Source organism: Hyperolius riggenbachi, chromosome 11 (genome assembly GCF_040937935.1).
Source record: "Hyperolius riggenbachi isolate aHypRig1 chromosome 11, aHypRig1.pri, whole genome shotgun sequence".
In the NCBI taxonomy this organism is placed as follows: Eukaryota; Metazoa; Chordata; class Amphibia; order Anura; family Hyperoliidae; genus Hyperolius; species Hyperolius riggenbachi.
The window spans coordinates 200995862-201011512 of record NC_090656.1 but is presented as its reverse complement, the minus strand read 5'-3'; the positions used below and the strand labels follow the sequence as shown (position 1 = coordinate 201011512).

At 45.3% G+C, this 15651-nt stretch overlaps 1 protein-coding gene across 3 annotated transcripts in view; it reads right to left on the bottom strand.

Moving 5' to 3' along the window:
* Nucleotides 1–15651, bottom strand: part of STK33 (serine/threonine kinase 33) — a 170336-nt gene that overhangs the window by 111835 nt on the left and 42850 nt on the right. Inside the window, exon 1 of one of the 3 annotated variants that reach the window (XM_068260767.1) lies at nt 15129–15186. The exons of the other annotated variants lie outside the window; for them this stretch is intronic. The gene's annotated coding sequence lies outside the window, so the exon portion shown is untranslated. Of the gene's footprint in view, nt 1–15128; nt 15187–15651 lie in introns of those variants that run through there. 3 annotated transcript variants of the gene reach the window in all.

Below are 15651 nucleotides of genomic sequence, written 5' to 3'. Positions count from 1 at the left end.
GCTTTCACTGCTGGCCCTCATTTTCTGACTCAGACAACCAATTTTTACCTAAAAGCTAAAACGCTCCACGGGATTCTCAAGGACAGGAAGTAAAGAAAAACTAGTAGAATTAGTGGGAAAGCAGGAGCTCTGTGCCGGGGCAGCTCTCTCGAGCGCCCACCGGATGGTGTAGTAAAGGAATTATGGGAACTTGGAGAGCAATAAAAACCTCAAACGTATCTAATGGAATTAAGCTTTAATAAATAAGAGAAAAAGCAAACTTCACAAACATACTCATCCAAATATCGCAGAATTTCTGGCCCTGAAGATACAGATCTTGGCGCCTTCACCTTAAATATGAACGCAAAGGGGCAGCTTGACAATCAGCAAAGCTCCTGTGGATGACAGGCGATATATATATACCAAGGAAGACCTGCCAGCTGGACAGTGACCAAACCACAGTATCACCCAGCACAATTCATGATGGATCATGTAGATGAGGTCTCACACCTGGGCCACGTTGTTCTCGCATTATAAAGGCACAAAGGTAGCCACCCAGCCATGTGGCAGCAGCTGGCACAGGAACTGTGTGTACACCCAGTGCCAGTACACACAGGGGGAAACATACCAGCATACCTACTGGGCAGGGGAGTCACAGTCTGCAGAGGTGATATATTGTAAAAGGGCACTCTACCCAAAACCGACAATAGTATTCAATGCCAGTCGGTGGATAGGGCCATAGCCAGGACCCACGAAGGGGGAATCACAGCATTAAGGCCCAACTGATACCTAAAGGACAGCTACAGCAAAACAATTGTAAAATGTAAAATACATAACTACTCACACTTTAAAAGTACATCTTTATATAGGGGATTCTCAGTATTCTGTTTATTTTCAAAAGCACTTAGGGCTTGTTCACACCTAGGGCGTTTTCGCTATTTTTTAAGCGCCGGCTATTTTGAAAATCGCCTTAAAAGCGCTTGTGCAATGAATCCTTATGGGACTGTTCATATCTGCGCGTTTCGTCAGCTTTCCGCTCAGCAAAGCGCTGCCTGCACCATTTTTTGAGCAATTTTGCTACAATGGAGGGTATAGGAAAAACACAAAACGCTCACAAAAACAATCGCTTTTTTCAATTATTGCGTTCGCACTTTTAAGAATAAATACATTGTATTTATTCTTTTCCAGGTCAAAGAGTTCACTTCCTGACTTGCGTCAAGAAGTGAAAAAAGAAATTGATCTGCAAAAGTGAATTGAAAACTGCTTTACACAAAATCGTAGCGCGCAGGGAGGGGAAAACAAAAACACTCGCAAAATCGCAAAACGCGACCGTCAGCGATTTCGATTTTAGATGTGAACAAAGCAGTACTGAATGGTAGTCGCTCAGTCCATCTGCCAGAATAATGTACAAATGAGTAGGCAGGCTGGCCGACATCTTTGTATGGATCCTGTCCAGAGAGTGTTTTTTAAAGAATAAAGAAGATACTAAGAATCCCCCTATAAGGAGATGAACTAGTCCTAAACCTGTCAGATCTGTCATTTTTAGTGCCTGAAGACAGCAAAATAGGAGAGGAGTAATTTTTAGTGTACTTTACTCTGGGAGGAATGTACCTCTTATATGTTAGTGTGCACATGGATTTTACATTTTACAATTTTTCCCAATTGTGGTCCTCAAAGGATCCAGAAGATGTCACATAAATTGCATCAATGAGTTAGCAACATGCAGATATATTTTAAAAATCCTTTGTGCGCTTACGCAATGTATCCTTACATGTGCCAATACAGTAATATGTAAAAGTCAGCGCTGCGTAATATGTTGGCGCTTTATAAATACAATAAATAAATAAAATATAAAGTCCCGCCCTCTCTGACTCGATCCTACAGACATTCAGTGGGTGTGGCTTATTCTGCCTGTTATCTTTCATCAGAAAGCCACTGTCTGAATGGAATATTATATATGTCTGCGTGGTTTGTATGTCACATTGCAGAGAGGTACTAGTGGATTAACTGGTTTATCTCAAAATTGGCCTCCATCAGAACTGGCCCTAGACCATAGTGGGGATACTAGGCTGTGACTCTGATGAGGGACAGTTAGCGACAGGGATATGTTGCATGAACTTTGTAGATGCTACAGAAAATGTGTCGGTGGTGTCGAAATAGAAAATAATCTATCCAAACTGTCTACCTGCAACCTGGCGAATAACTCCACAGGACTCTCCATCCTCGGCACTTCCTGTTACTCCACATAGCACTGCTTAAAGATGATACTTCCTCCTTAGCACTTCCTGTTCCTCCACAGAGAACCCCTTAAAGATGACACTCCAACCTTAGCACTTCCTGTTCCTCCACAGAGCACCCTTTAAACATGACTCTCCATCCTCAGCCCTTCCTGTTCCTGATGTCTCTCAGCAGCAAAGACAAAATGACTGGGTCTCCACCTGGATTTGTGCAAAAATGCTGGTTTATTGTACCATAGTAATAGAAAAAACACACGACGTTTCGGCCAGCGGCCTTTATCAAGTTTCAACACTTGATAAAGGCCGCTGGCCGAAACGTCGTGTGTTTTTTTCTATTACTATGGTACAATAAACCAGCATTTTTGCACAAATCCAGGTGGAGACCCAGTCATTTTGTCTTTGCTGCTGTAAATGTTACACACCTAAGAGGGATCCAGGTGTGGACTGGTTGACTCCCTGGTATATCTATTACTTTGCGGTAGAGCTGAGGGATCATTTTTCTTCCTGATGTCTCTGAGACCACTACCTGGGCTAAATTGTGCCAGCAGGAATAGAAAACCAGCTATGCAAATATCTTAGTTTCTGAAGGATCAGCATAGGAATGTTGGGGATCCACTAAGAGCATTACGTGACATGGAAGAGTACTTGTCACACCCAATGGCATGAGCTGTGTACTGAGGAGTTTGTTGACCCTGATTGTTTCACTGGGAAATGAGGACCACCAATAAAAACTAATGCTTTCATGATTTGCTGTCTACAAACGAGGAAGTTAAGAGAATTTTTCCCAAAACAATAAAACCCCATTTCCACAAATCCCCAAATTAAAATAACATGCTTAGCTGTAGCCGGGCTTTACAGAGTATGACCATGCTACTGAGCTTTCCACAGCACCTAACTATAGTACGTAAAAGTGGCCATAATTCAGTCCCGTGACAGGGGGACTGAATTAGGAACACACAAAAGAGCAATAAATCTTACTTGGGTCGGACTTTACTCTCCTAAATGAGGCTTGTTTCCTGCAGGGAAGCCGAGTGTGTCTTGTTTGCACCTAATTAAGGTGATATCTCCAGCAACCGGCCAGGTAAACGTTAGGAAACTGAATCTCTGTGTACTTTCCCTGTCAGACGGGGCAATTAACATTCCACAACACTTCACCGAAGGATACTGAAATAACAGACGGCCACTTCTGGCCAAACATTAATTAGCCGGGAATTTTATGAGCGCCGGCCAAATTCAACAACAAACGCCGGCCAAGAGAAAAGGAACCACGGCGGTCAGAACTGGTAAGATCGGCCACCGTGTCCAAGACGAAACAAACCATTACTGCCGAGGCGCTTTTATTTCAAGTACAAATTCACCTTTACTGCAGATACCTGTAACAAACTAACTTCTTATCCTGGCTGGATAGTAAACAGGTTAAGGGCTCTGCCTTTAACAAGAAGGACCAGAGTTTGACACCTCGCTAGGGTCAGTACCTATTCAGTAATAAGTCCTTGGGCAAGACTTCTAACACTGCAGGGTGGCCCCTTGAGAACGCCCTTAGTGGCTGCAGCTCTTGAGCGCTTTGAGTCCAACAGGAGAGAAGCGCTATACAAATGTTCAGATTATAATTCTGATCAATATCCAGCAGCCCTACAATTCTCCCAGTAACCTGCTGGTTAAAGAGGAACTTTAATTAAGGATTGAACTTCATCCAGATCCATACCCCCTTTCCCACGAGAAATCTTTACCTTTACTTGACTAGATCATCAGGGGGGGTCTACATGGCTGATATTGTGGGGAAGCCCCTCCCATAGTGTGATGTCATGACCATGGTCCTGACAGTTTCCTTTCTGTGAACCTTGTTGCATTGTGGGAAATAACAGATTTTTCCAACTGACAAGCAAGCAATATCTCCCTCTGTGCATAGAACTCTCAAATAAATATATTCTGTACAGATCACTTGGCAGAACTAAAAATGTTGCCATCAGTGATACATTTCAGAATGTAAATCAGAGAGAGAAAATATTTTACAATGGACCAACACTGAATATTGTAAAAATTAAGCAATTTTATTAATTATGTTATTTTCAGTTTTTCACTACAGTTCCTCTTTAACAAGGCTGTGGAGTAGGAGTCGAAGTCATATTGGGTACCTGGAGTCGGGAGTTGGTGGTTTCATAAACTGAGGAGTCGGAGTTGGTGATTTCATAAACTGAGGAGTCAGGGAGTTGGTGATTTCATAAACTGAGGAGTCGGAGTTGGAGTTGGATGATTTCTGTACCGACTCCACAGCCCTGCTCTTTAAAGGGGAACTCCTCTGATATCTTCATGCACAGTAATGCTGCACACATTTCTATGCACTACTCTTTTCAATGAAATGAATGGGGTCAGCACAACAGACAGCATTATAGTGTTAATAATCTTTGTCACGTTAGGGTTGGTTCACACGGGCTTTTACAGGCATCCATGTAACCCCCCTTCCTATTTTGCAGTAAAGCTCCTCAGCAGGGACATTAGTCTGTGACTGGGAGTAACAGTATATATTGTCCTTTTAGGCACAGTTGGTGAAATGTTCAGTGCGGTCTGGAAAGCTATGCAAAAATGTTAGTGCTATACAAATACATAATAATACATGGCTGATGTAATAGCTTGACCATAAAGTAGTCAGTTCTGCTCAGTGGAGCTTGTAGCATTCCTGTGAGAAGCTCAGGCAATGCAGGGAAGGGACACACTACTCTCATTTAAAGGAAACCTGAGACGTGTATGATGTGTGTATTTATACTTTCCTGGGGCTTCCTCCAGCACCATGAGGTGGGTGGGCTCCCTCCTCTCTGGCTGCTCCATTCTTTTGCTATCCCCTCCCCCAACCCCCCCCCCCCTCCCCCCTCCCGGTAATCCAGCCATGCTCCTCTGCGCATGCTCGGTTTGGCCATGTACACTCCCACAGCCGGGAGCATTCTGCCTAGGGGGAATGGCAGAGCAGCCAGAGAGGATGGCAGAGGGAGCCCACCCACCTCATGGGGCTGGAGGAAGCCCCAGGTAAGTATAAATACACCCATTATTAACATCTTAGGTACACAAAATATTGTCAGAACTGGAAGGGATCACTGTAAGAAGAACAAAGTAAGCCTCGGAAAGGAACTGATGGTGAGGTTAGTATGCAATATTCATTTGCAGCTACCTCAGTTCCACTTGCAAAGAAAAAGAGGCGGTCGACACTTGCAAAGAAAAAGGGAGGTCGACAGCCGTTTCGCGCCGATTAGGTATAGTGGCGCATCATCAGGACAACCACCCCTATAGGGGTGGTTGTCCTGATGATGCGCCACTATATCTAATCGGCGCGAAACGGCTGTCGACCTCCCTTTAAACTGCCTGTACCTCTCTTTCTACGATATGGATATGTAAAGTATGCCTGTTTTACTACAAGTAAATTAAAAGTGAAGTTTTAATAGGGATGTGCCAGGCCTCTTTTTCTTTGCAAGTGGAACTGTTTCAATACGTCTTGGCTATCTGCACTCCCCAAATTATCTACATAGCTATCTTGTGCACGGTGCTTTCTCTGCATATACATTCATTTGCAGCTACCTCATGTGTTTATTTTAAATAATTTTTCTCGCTTCAGGTTCCCTTTAAACACATAAGGCAAGTACCCACGAGGCGACTTTTCCCGCGATTTTACAGATGATCCATGACTTTATGTGCGACGAACGATCGTTTCCGCGATTTTGCAACATGGGTACGTGTTTGTGCCTGTCGTGTGCCATCGGGTGTTCCCACAGTAGGAGATGGATTGAGGAACGCTCGCTGGTCTGGTCACGTCGCTGTCAGTTCCCCGATCCATCTCCTGGTGGGTATGCAGCTTTAGAGATAACTGAAAACTGTTGGTGCAGATCCAATACTGGTACCTCATCTTCTCAACCAACCAATGACAGTGTTCCGGAAACTCAGGAGCTGAAAAAGACTCCTGGTAACAGTCCTTTGCACCGAGGGAACACAGAGATCCCCCTTCTATGGGATAGTGGGGGGCAGTTTTTTTTTTTTATTTGGGAGAAATGGATGTGGTGGTTCTGATAATGAAAACATATATATTCATGTTGGTTATCCGACATATAGCTAAATAACATTCTTAACTTAGGCCTTGTTTATATGAGTAGATGAAGGTGGTGAATTCACCGCCTGTTAGCTGCTGTCCTGCATCAGCTGGGCACCTGTTAGCAGCACTGCACAGTGGAGTCACATTCGCCCACTGCCATGCTCAGATGCAACATGTCGCGACAAGCGCGCAGTTCAGCAGTCCGTCTGAAAGAGGCCTCACTTTCATGACAAGACTTACGACTAATGGATATACATTAATTTCTAAATTAATTTTGTATTAATATTTATGACTTTTACAGATTTTTTACAGATTTCATGTGGATAGGATTGTGAGTGATGTATGCTATCCTGTAAACCACTGTAGCAATTTTAGTAAGTTTGTTTTATGGATGGTTTACACTTACGGCTTGTGGTAATCCCGCATGTCATTTTCCTGCACACTGTGTGCATTCATCTCCACTAACACACATTTTTGTCCCCCGCCCTGCATGTGGGATATGCATTATAATGTGAGCAAATGCATTGATTAACACATCTGATGCAATTCGTGCAGGACTGCATACAGCAAGGAAATCACCTAAAAATACTTATACACAAACTGCTGTTGTTTTCTATCTCTACCACTAGATGGCATCATCTCCACTTTGATTATCGGTGAGTGAAGATTTTGTTTTGGTTAATTGAGTTGCTTTGATCCATATGAATCATTCACAGAGCAGAGACAGTCACCTGATGCAGGGGATAGACAGAAGGCTAGGGGACATACTCAAAAGATGATGGAGTGGATAGGGGACAAAAAGAATCATAATGGGGACAGGTAGGGGACATACAGAAAGATAAGACTAGGAAGGGGACATTTATGGAACAAGCAGGCAGCCAGTGGAGTCACACCTGGAATAAGAACGCAGCCAGTGGAGTCACACCTGTAACAAGCATGCAGCCAGTGGAGTCACACCTGGAATAAGAATGCAGCCAGTGGAGTCACACCTGTAACAAGCATGCAGCCAGTGGAGTCACACCTGGAACAAGCATGCAGCCAGTGGAGTCACACCTGGAATAAGAATGCAGCCAGTGGAGTCACACCTGGAACAAGCACGCAGCCAGTGGAGTCACACCTGGAATAAGAATGCAGCCAGTGGAGTCACACCTGGAATAAGAATGCAGCCAGTGGAGTCACACCTGGAACAAGCACGCAGCCAGTGGAGTCACACCTGGAATAAGAATGCAGCCAGTGGAGTCACACCTGGAACAAGCATGCAGCCAGAGGAGTCACACCTGGAACAAGCATGCAGCCAGTAGAGTCACACCTGGAACAATCATGCAGCCAGTGGAATCACATATGTAACAAGCATGCAGTGAATACGGTCACACCTGGAACAAGCATGCAGCCAGTGGAGTCACACCTGGAACAAGCATGCAGCCAGTAGACTCACACCTGGAACAAACATGTAGCCAGTGGAGTCACACCTGGAACAAGCATGCCGCCAGTGGAGTCACACCTGGAACAAACATGCAGCCAGTGGAGTCACACCTGGAACAAGCATGCCGCCAGTGGAGTCACACCTGGAACAAACATGCAGCCAGTGGAGTCACACCTGGGACAAGCACGCAGCCAGTGGAGTCACACCTGGAACAATCATGCAGCCAGTGGAATCACATATGTAACAAGCATGCAGTGAATACGGTCACACCTGGAACAAGCATGCAGCCAGTGGAGTCACACCTGGAACAAGCATGCAGCCAGTGGAGTCTTGTCTGGAACAAGCATGCAGCCAGTGGAGTCACACCTGCAACAAGCATGCAGCCAGTGGAGTCACATATGTAACAAGCAGGCAGCCAGTGGAGTCACACCTGGAACAAGCATGCAGCCAGTGGAGTCACACCTGGAACAAGCATGCAGCTAGTGGAGACACACCTGGAACACTCATGCAGCCAGTGGAGTCACACCTGGAACACGCATGCAGCCAGTGGAGTCACACCTGGAACAAGCATGCCGCCAGTGGAGTCACACCTGGAACAAACATGCAGCCAGTGGAGTCACACCTGGGACAAGCACGCAGCCAGTGGAGTCACACCTGGAACAATCATGCAGCCAGTGGAATCACATATGTAACAAGCATGCAGTGAATACGGTCACACCTGGAACAAGCATGCAGCCAGTGGAGTCACACCTGGAACAAGCATGCAGCCAGTGGAGTCACGTCTGGAACAAGCATGCAGCCAGTGGAGTCACACCTGCAACAAGCATGCAGCCAGTGGAGTCACATATGTAACAAGCATGCAGCCAGTGGAGTCACACCTGGAACAAGCATGCAGCCAGTGGAGTCACACCTGGAACAAGCATGCAGCCAGTGGAGTCACACCTGGAACAAGCATGCAGCTAGTGGAGACACACCTGAAACACGCATGCAGCCAGTGGAGTCACACCTGGAACACGCATGCAGCCAGTGGAGTCACACCTGGAACAAGCATGCAGCCAGTGGAGTCACACCTGGAACAAGCATGCAGTCAGTGGGGTCACACCTGGAACAAGCATGCAGCCAGTGGAATCACACCTGGAACAAGCCTGCAGCCAGTGGAGTCACACCTGGAACAAGCCTGCAGCCAGTGGAGTCACACCTGGAACAAGCCTGCAGCCAGTGGAGCAACACCTGGAACAAGCATGCAGCCAGTGGAGTAGTTTTAGTAAAAATAACAGATCATGTCGGCTTCCATATCCCTCTCACTCCAGGTTAGCCCCGGCCTCTTCCATCCTCTCCTCAGTTCAGGTTTCCCATAATAACAGGTTAATGTTAATAAGGCAGTGAATGAGGCTTGGGTATAAAAACACCATTAAACAGTCTGATAATCCGGCAGTATAAGCTTACAGCCATTATTCCCGGTGGCCAGACGTGCGCACCATGCAAGGTCACGTGATCACAGCCATCCACCGGCGTGCTAAGCTGCCTCCGCCCCGCTAGACATATTGACAGAATAAAACAAACAGAAGAAAGTCCCCAGGTAAAACGACATCGTTATTCTTAATCACCTCTCCAGCGCAAACACTCTTATTTACCTAGGAATGAACTGGCGATGATCAAAGGCTGCAAATCAAGACTGCAGACATAGTTAAATCCTCCTATTATCACTGCACGAGCTCACAGCCGCCACAGCACCCAACTGTGGGGCTTATCATCTAATAGCGTCTGGCCACTGCATACCACGTCAGCCGTGCCACAAAAGCCTAAAGGTGACCATACACTGGCCGATACAGCCAACAGATAGATGCCTCTACAATCATCTGCTTGAATCCCTCCACACACTGCACACAGATTTTCAATCACTTTCAGCATGAAATCTTCAAAAATCTGTGTGTCCCTGCTGGGGCTGCTACCAACCATCAGCAACCCCCCCCCCCCCCCCCCCCCACACACACACACACACATACACCGGCTCCCTAGGCTGTGCAGTGTGAACCTCACCTATCGGCCGAGTGGTCTCTGCTCTCCCCAACCGGCTGCTGTTGCTTCTCTCCTGAGTCCCAGGGACCTGAGTGGCATGAGGACAGACTATAGGGGCAACATGGCACGTACCTTAGGTGACCACTAGAGGCCTCTTATGTTTTAGGTACGTCACAGAGGTGCCCCAAGACACGGGCGTGAAGAGGGGAAGCAGCCAGAAGTAGCGATGATCAATGAGATGCACATATTTCTGAGTTGATGCAAATTTATGCAAATATATGTAGTTTGAAAATGATACCAAGCAATATAAATCCAGATTTAAAATGATTGGTCTATTATCAAGCTGCATATATTTGCATAAAACTCAAAAGAATTTGCATCTTTTTGATCACCCCTAGCCAGAAGGGAGAGAAGACAGCGTAACCGCACCGTGGACAGATGAGAGAGGCTCCGCTGTTGGGAAAATTGGGCCGTCATCGCTAGCTAGCGATGACACCGCTAGCACCGCTAGCGATGGACCACTGATTGACTGAAACTTTCAATCTGGTGTGACCGATGGAAATCAATTTGTGAATTGGCTTTACGTCATTGATACCTAGCAGATTCAATCAAATGATCTAATCAGATGGATATCAATACAAAAAATGTTTTACTAGTGCATGGCCTGCTTAAGCCCAGGATTTTTTGGGGACACTCCCAAACACATAGGTAGGACTACACCTGAAAAAAAATACTCAAACCCTCTGAGAAAACCTGACTCACCCCAACTAAACACTCTTCAGAACCCCGTCTATCCAGATGTGACCCCATCCATTGGGCAACAAGCCTCTTGTAGACCAGCACTGCAGGAAAGGTGACAGTCACAGCCACATCCCCATACCATAAGGAACAGAGGAGGCACAAACCACTCCCCTCCCGAGTGACACTGCAGAAGACTGGACCTCAGCAATGATGTGGTGAGCACTCAGTATACACATCAGAGCTCAGCCTACAGGTGCAATATGTGACGTTCAATCTTTTTTTTGATACGACCATTCAGATCGACAGAAAGGTTCTATTTTAACGTTTCAGAACATTAAAGAATCTGCGATGCTATCTAAATCCACCATGCCAATCAACTGTTACTTTAAAGAGAATCTGTATTGTTAAAATCACACAAAAGTAAACATACCAGTGCGTTAGGGGACATCTCCTATTACCCTTTGTCACAATTTTGCCGCTCCTCGCCGCATTAAAAGTGGTTAAAAACAGTTTTAAAAAGTTTGTTTATAAACAAACAAAATGGCCACCAAAACAGGAAGTAGGTTGATGTACAGTATGTCCACACATAGAAAATACATCCATACACAAGCAGGCTGTATACAGCCTTCCTTTTGAATCTCAAGAGATCATTTGTGTGTTTCTTTCCCCCTGCATCTCTCATGCACTGAAGTGTCAGGCTGCTCTTTTCTTCCTGCAAACAGCTTTGCCCTTGTCTTTAATTCTTCAGTATGTGAAAGCCCAGCCAGCTCAGAGGACGATTTATCCAGCTTGTAAAAGATAAGAGAGAAGAGAGAAGCTGCCCTAATCTAAATAATACACAGGCAGTGTGCATAGAGGGGCCTGGAAGGGGGAGTTCATAGCAGAACCACAACACTGAAGAACTTGGCAGCCTTCCAGACACAGGCCGACAAGTCTGACAAGAGAGAGATAAGTTGATTTATTACAGAGATGGTGATAGTAGAACGTGCTGCAGTAAGCCAGAACACATTAGAATAGCTTTTGGAACTTGTAGGATGATAAAAAACAGGATGCAATTTTTGTTACGGAGTCTCTTTAAGGAAACAACTGATAATGAGATCGTTCAGGATTGATTGGGTGCACCAGTTTCTCTGCTTTCATACAATATGATCTGAATAATCTAAACGGGAAATTCATTGTTCACTAAAAAAATGGTACCGTTAATGGGCACCATTACACTTAGCTTCCAAATCAAGCTGTTCCCTAGGCTCTCAGTCTTTCTCTAAAGCTTGTGTTTCTCACCTGGAAACTCTCTTAGGAGACATAAGTTAATTGGCTTCCCCCTAAAAATTGGCCCTAGACTATGATACATACACTTCACGATACATACACGGGAGGGATTAGATTGTGAGCCTCTCTGAGGGACAGTTAGTGACAAGACAATATACTCTGCACAGTGATGTGGAAGATGCCACACACAATGCAGTCTCATCGCTCAATGCCACTTGCCAATTTTCTCTTCATCAAGGGCAAACAATCTTTGGGTCAATCATTTCTCTACAGAATATTGATTGGGTTAGATAGAAAAATGTAATTCTTCCACTGAACCGTCATTTCACGACTGAGATCACGATTTCCCTTTTATTGTTTTGATGACATTGTTATGTAAGTTATTTTAATGCTCACATGGGATATGACCAGCATGAGAATTCAGTTATACCTCCAGGCACAAGATATGTTCCTTCCCTGCACAACCCTCAGAGACAGAACTCGCTTGTTGTAGATAGAGGGACCAAATGCAATGCAAACATGTCTGAGATCTCAAGGAACTTGTATCAGGCCTAGTACACACCATGCAATCTTCAATCAGGTGACTGATCAGATCGATATTCACATCTGACATAGATTGGATATAGAATAAAGCTAGCATACACACGTATGCACGGGACGATGGCCGGTATTTCAATCGATATTTTCCAGCCTGCCAGATCTGCCTTCAATTGAGAAAGAGAGCGATTTTGAGCTTGGAATTGCTGACAATACATAGGCTGTACAATTTTTTGTCCGATCCAATCTTTTTGCTCAAACAGAAGTGTTCTGAAGTCTAAAGTGAAAATTGCATGGTGTGTACCAGGTCTTACAATTGCACTGAAACTGAGTAAACACTAGCGTGCAGAGATCCATTAGCTGGTATCACATAAACGATTTAACCCTTTCCAGTTTTACCATTCTTATGTCGGACTATGTTCAACACTGGCATTTTTCTATTCAAAGACAAAACACTTACATCACGCTTTTCTCCTGGCAGACTCAAAGCGCCAGAGCTGCAGCCACTAGGACGCGCTCTATAGGCTGTAGCAGTGTTAGGGGTACTTGCCCAAGGCCTCCTACTGAATAGGTGCTGGCTTACTGATCAGGCAGAGCCTGTGTCAGAGGCAGATCCCTTAACCTTTACACTATCCAACCAGGTCCAATATAAGACATCGTCTGGCTTAGGAAAAAGTGGCTAGCGCTAGATGGCGCTGTTGCCGATGAAATCGTCATCCTATCCAGATCAAAGTGTCTGTCTGACCACCGCCGGACCCACTGCGTAGTGGCATTCTGGGGCTCTGGCTCACTGTCAGATCTGTGGATCAAAGTGTTGGTTCCGCTCCAGCAGCACTTATTAGGTGGTGCTCTTGCAAGGGGGCGGAGCTACAGTACACAAGCTGGCGCCGCTACTGACGCTGGTCACCTCCTCGTTCTAGAGACACTACAGGCCCTCCAAATCCCTCCTGCCGATCCTTTGTGGGTTGGGGAGATGTGGGTGATCAGAAAAATGGATTGGGAAAAATTTTCAATGGTACCCACACCTGGCAGCAAAAACAGTTCACTGATATGATTGCTTTATCTAATCAACTGGGAATCAAACATTTTCCTGTGACTGTGTTTCTACCCCCTAAAATTCAATCTAGGCAACCATATTGTTCACCACCTGCCCCCTCTTCCCCTCCATTGCCAACCTACCCTTATCATGCTAGGTAACAGCCAAGCATGCCATGCTGTTGTGTCACTCTTGTCTCACCCTCTGCACCAATGAGAGCGCAGGGAACAACTACATAAGGAGGGTGCCATGGTACTGTGAGTCAGCAGGAGTTGAATAACACTTTACACTCGGGATGGGGGAGGGGGGACACTGGCCGCCAGCCTGTGTGGCGTCACAGTATTGTACGTAATTACCGCAGCGCACCCAATCCAGCTCTTGCAAACAAGATTTTCTAGGATGTCTGATCGATGCTTTCAACCTATTTTGGCCCGAAATCAACTGAATCATCGAACAGGAAGACATATTGTGGCACCGATTTTCCTGGTTGATCGTCCCACAAAATTGCTACATGTATGGTCACCTTTGTGATCATTACTAAATGATATAGGTTACCTTCGCAGTGGGGCATTGCATTGCACATTTTTTGCAAAAGCGTGTTGGTAATAGAGAGGAAAAGTCACATTGTGCATTAGAAAGGCTGTACAGCTGCACATACAAAGTATGTGTCACTGCATCCCACTGCACTGCAGCAGAGATTATATTGTCTGACGCAACTCACCACAACTCATCTCTGTGACCGTGGCCTAAATGTCCATTTTAACCTTTTCTCAACAGTATAATGATCAAAATCAGTTGACATTAGTGATGGGTCGTTCAGGAACGAGCCGGCTCTAAGAGCCGGCTCTTTGCTGTGAACGACAAGAGCCGGCTCTCAGTTTTGAAAGAGCCGATGCCTCAGCCTCCCCACAAAGCTCTGCTTTGCTGTGTAATAAAGGGCGCTGAGGCATGCTGGGAGATGTAGTCCTTCTCTTGCAGCTTGTAGGAGTGAATGGGGCAGAGCAGAGCAGTAGCAGGAGGGATTGCCCCAGTCAGGGAAGCAGTCTGGAGTTGTCATGGAGATGGGGGCGGGGCTTTTCCTCCGATTCTGAGTGGTGTCCAGTGATATTTAATGAAGAGCCGATTGAGAGCCGTAAGAGCCGGCTCTTTAATGGGAGCCGATTCAGAAGAGCCGATTCTCCGAGAAGAGCCGGAATTCCCATCACTAGTTGACATATTTCAATAACTTGATTTATCTGCCACACTTGTGCACAGTAATCATCTGATGGCAATTCAGCCGATAACAGCAAAGATTAAACCACAGTGAACAAAAAACTGCCAGGTAGCGTAAGCACACATGAACACTACTGCTGAGTCAAGTGTAACACAGCCACATCATGGTTTGTCTCGTCACCCATGTAAGGTGGTCACGCCTGGGGAGATTTAGAATAAAGAAATAATGTAATAAAAAAGTGCTTCATTTTTTTTCAATAATTATGTATGAATGATTCAGTCAGTGATTGTCTATTGTAAAATCTTTCCTCTCCCTGATTTACATTCTGACATTTATCACATGGTGACATTTTTACTGCTGGCAGGTGATGTCAGTGGAAGGAGATACTGCTTGCTTTTTTGCCAGTTGGAAAAAGCTGTAAACAGCTGTTATTTCCCACAATGCAACAAGGCTCCCACAGTGTGATGTCAGAACCATGGTCCTGACATCACATTGTGGGAGGGGTTTCACCACAATATCAGCTGTACAGAGTCCCCTGGTGATCTGTTTGTGAAAAGGAAAGGGGCTACTGACTGGGATAAAGTTCAATTATTGGTTACCTTTTCTGTCTAGGGCTGAGATTGTGTTCTTACCACCCTGTGTCTGACCAGCGTAAGTTACAGGTGACCAGGAACATATACAAGTGAGGAACAGAACATGCTCTGTCTGTAAATGGAAAACATTGATTTCAGATGCAGGTTAACACAGAACTATAAAATCTCATTCAAAATTCAAACTGTGGAACTAAAATCTGTGTAAAGTATTTCAGGAACTCAAATCACATGCTAAAATGAATGTCCATGTACACAAGCCCTTAAAGTGCACCAAAACTTGCTGAAATTGGCTGAAAATCCCATTGTGTGCCCATTCATTAATTACTGTCCCTACACTTTATGGACAGTTCACACTGCCAGGTGCCGGCGTATCTTTTAGCTAATGCTAAATGTTTTTTTCGGCTAACAAACAGAAACGCATATGGCATTGGTCCTCGCCGTTCCATCATCGAATTTATCTCAAAGCGGAACACTGGCGCTAAATTACATGGATAGACACTGGCAGCCGTCTGAACTGGCACCTAAAAAA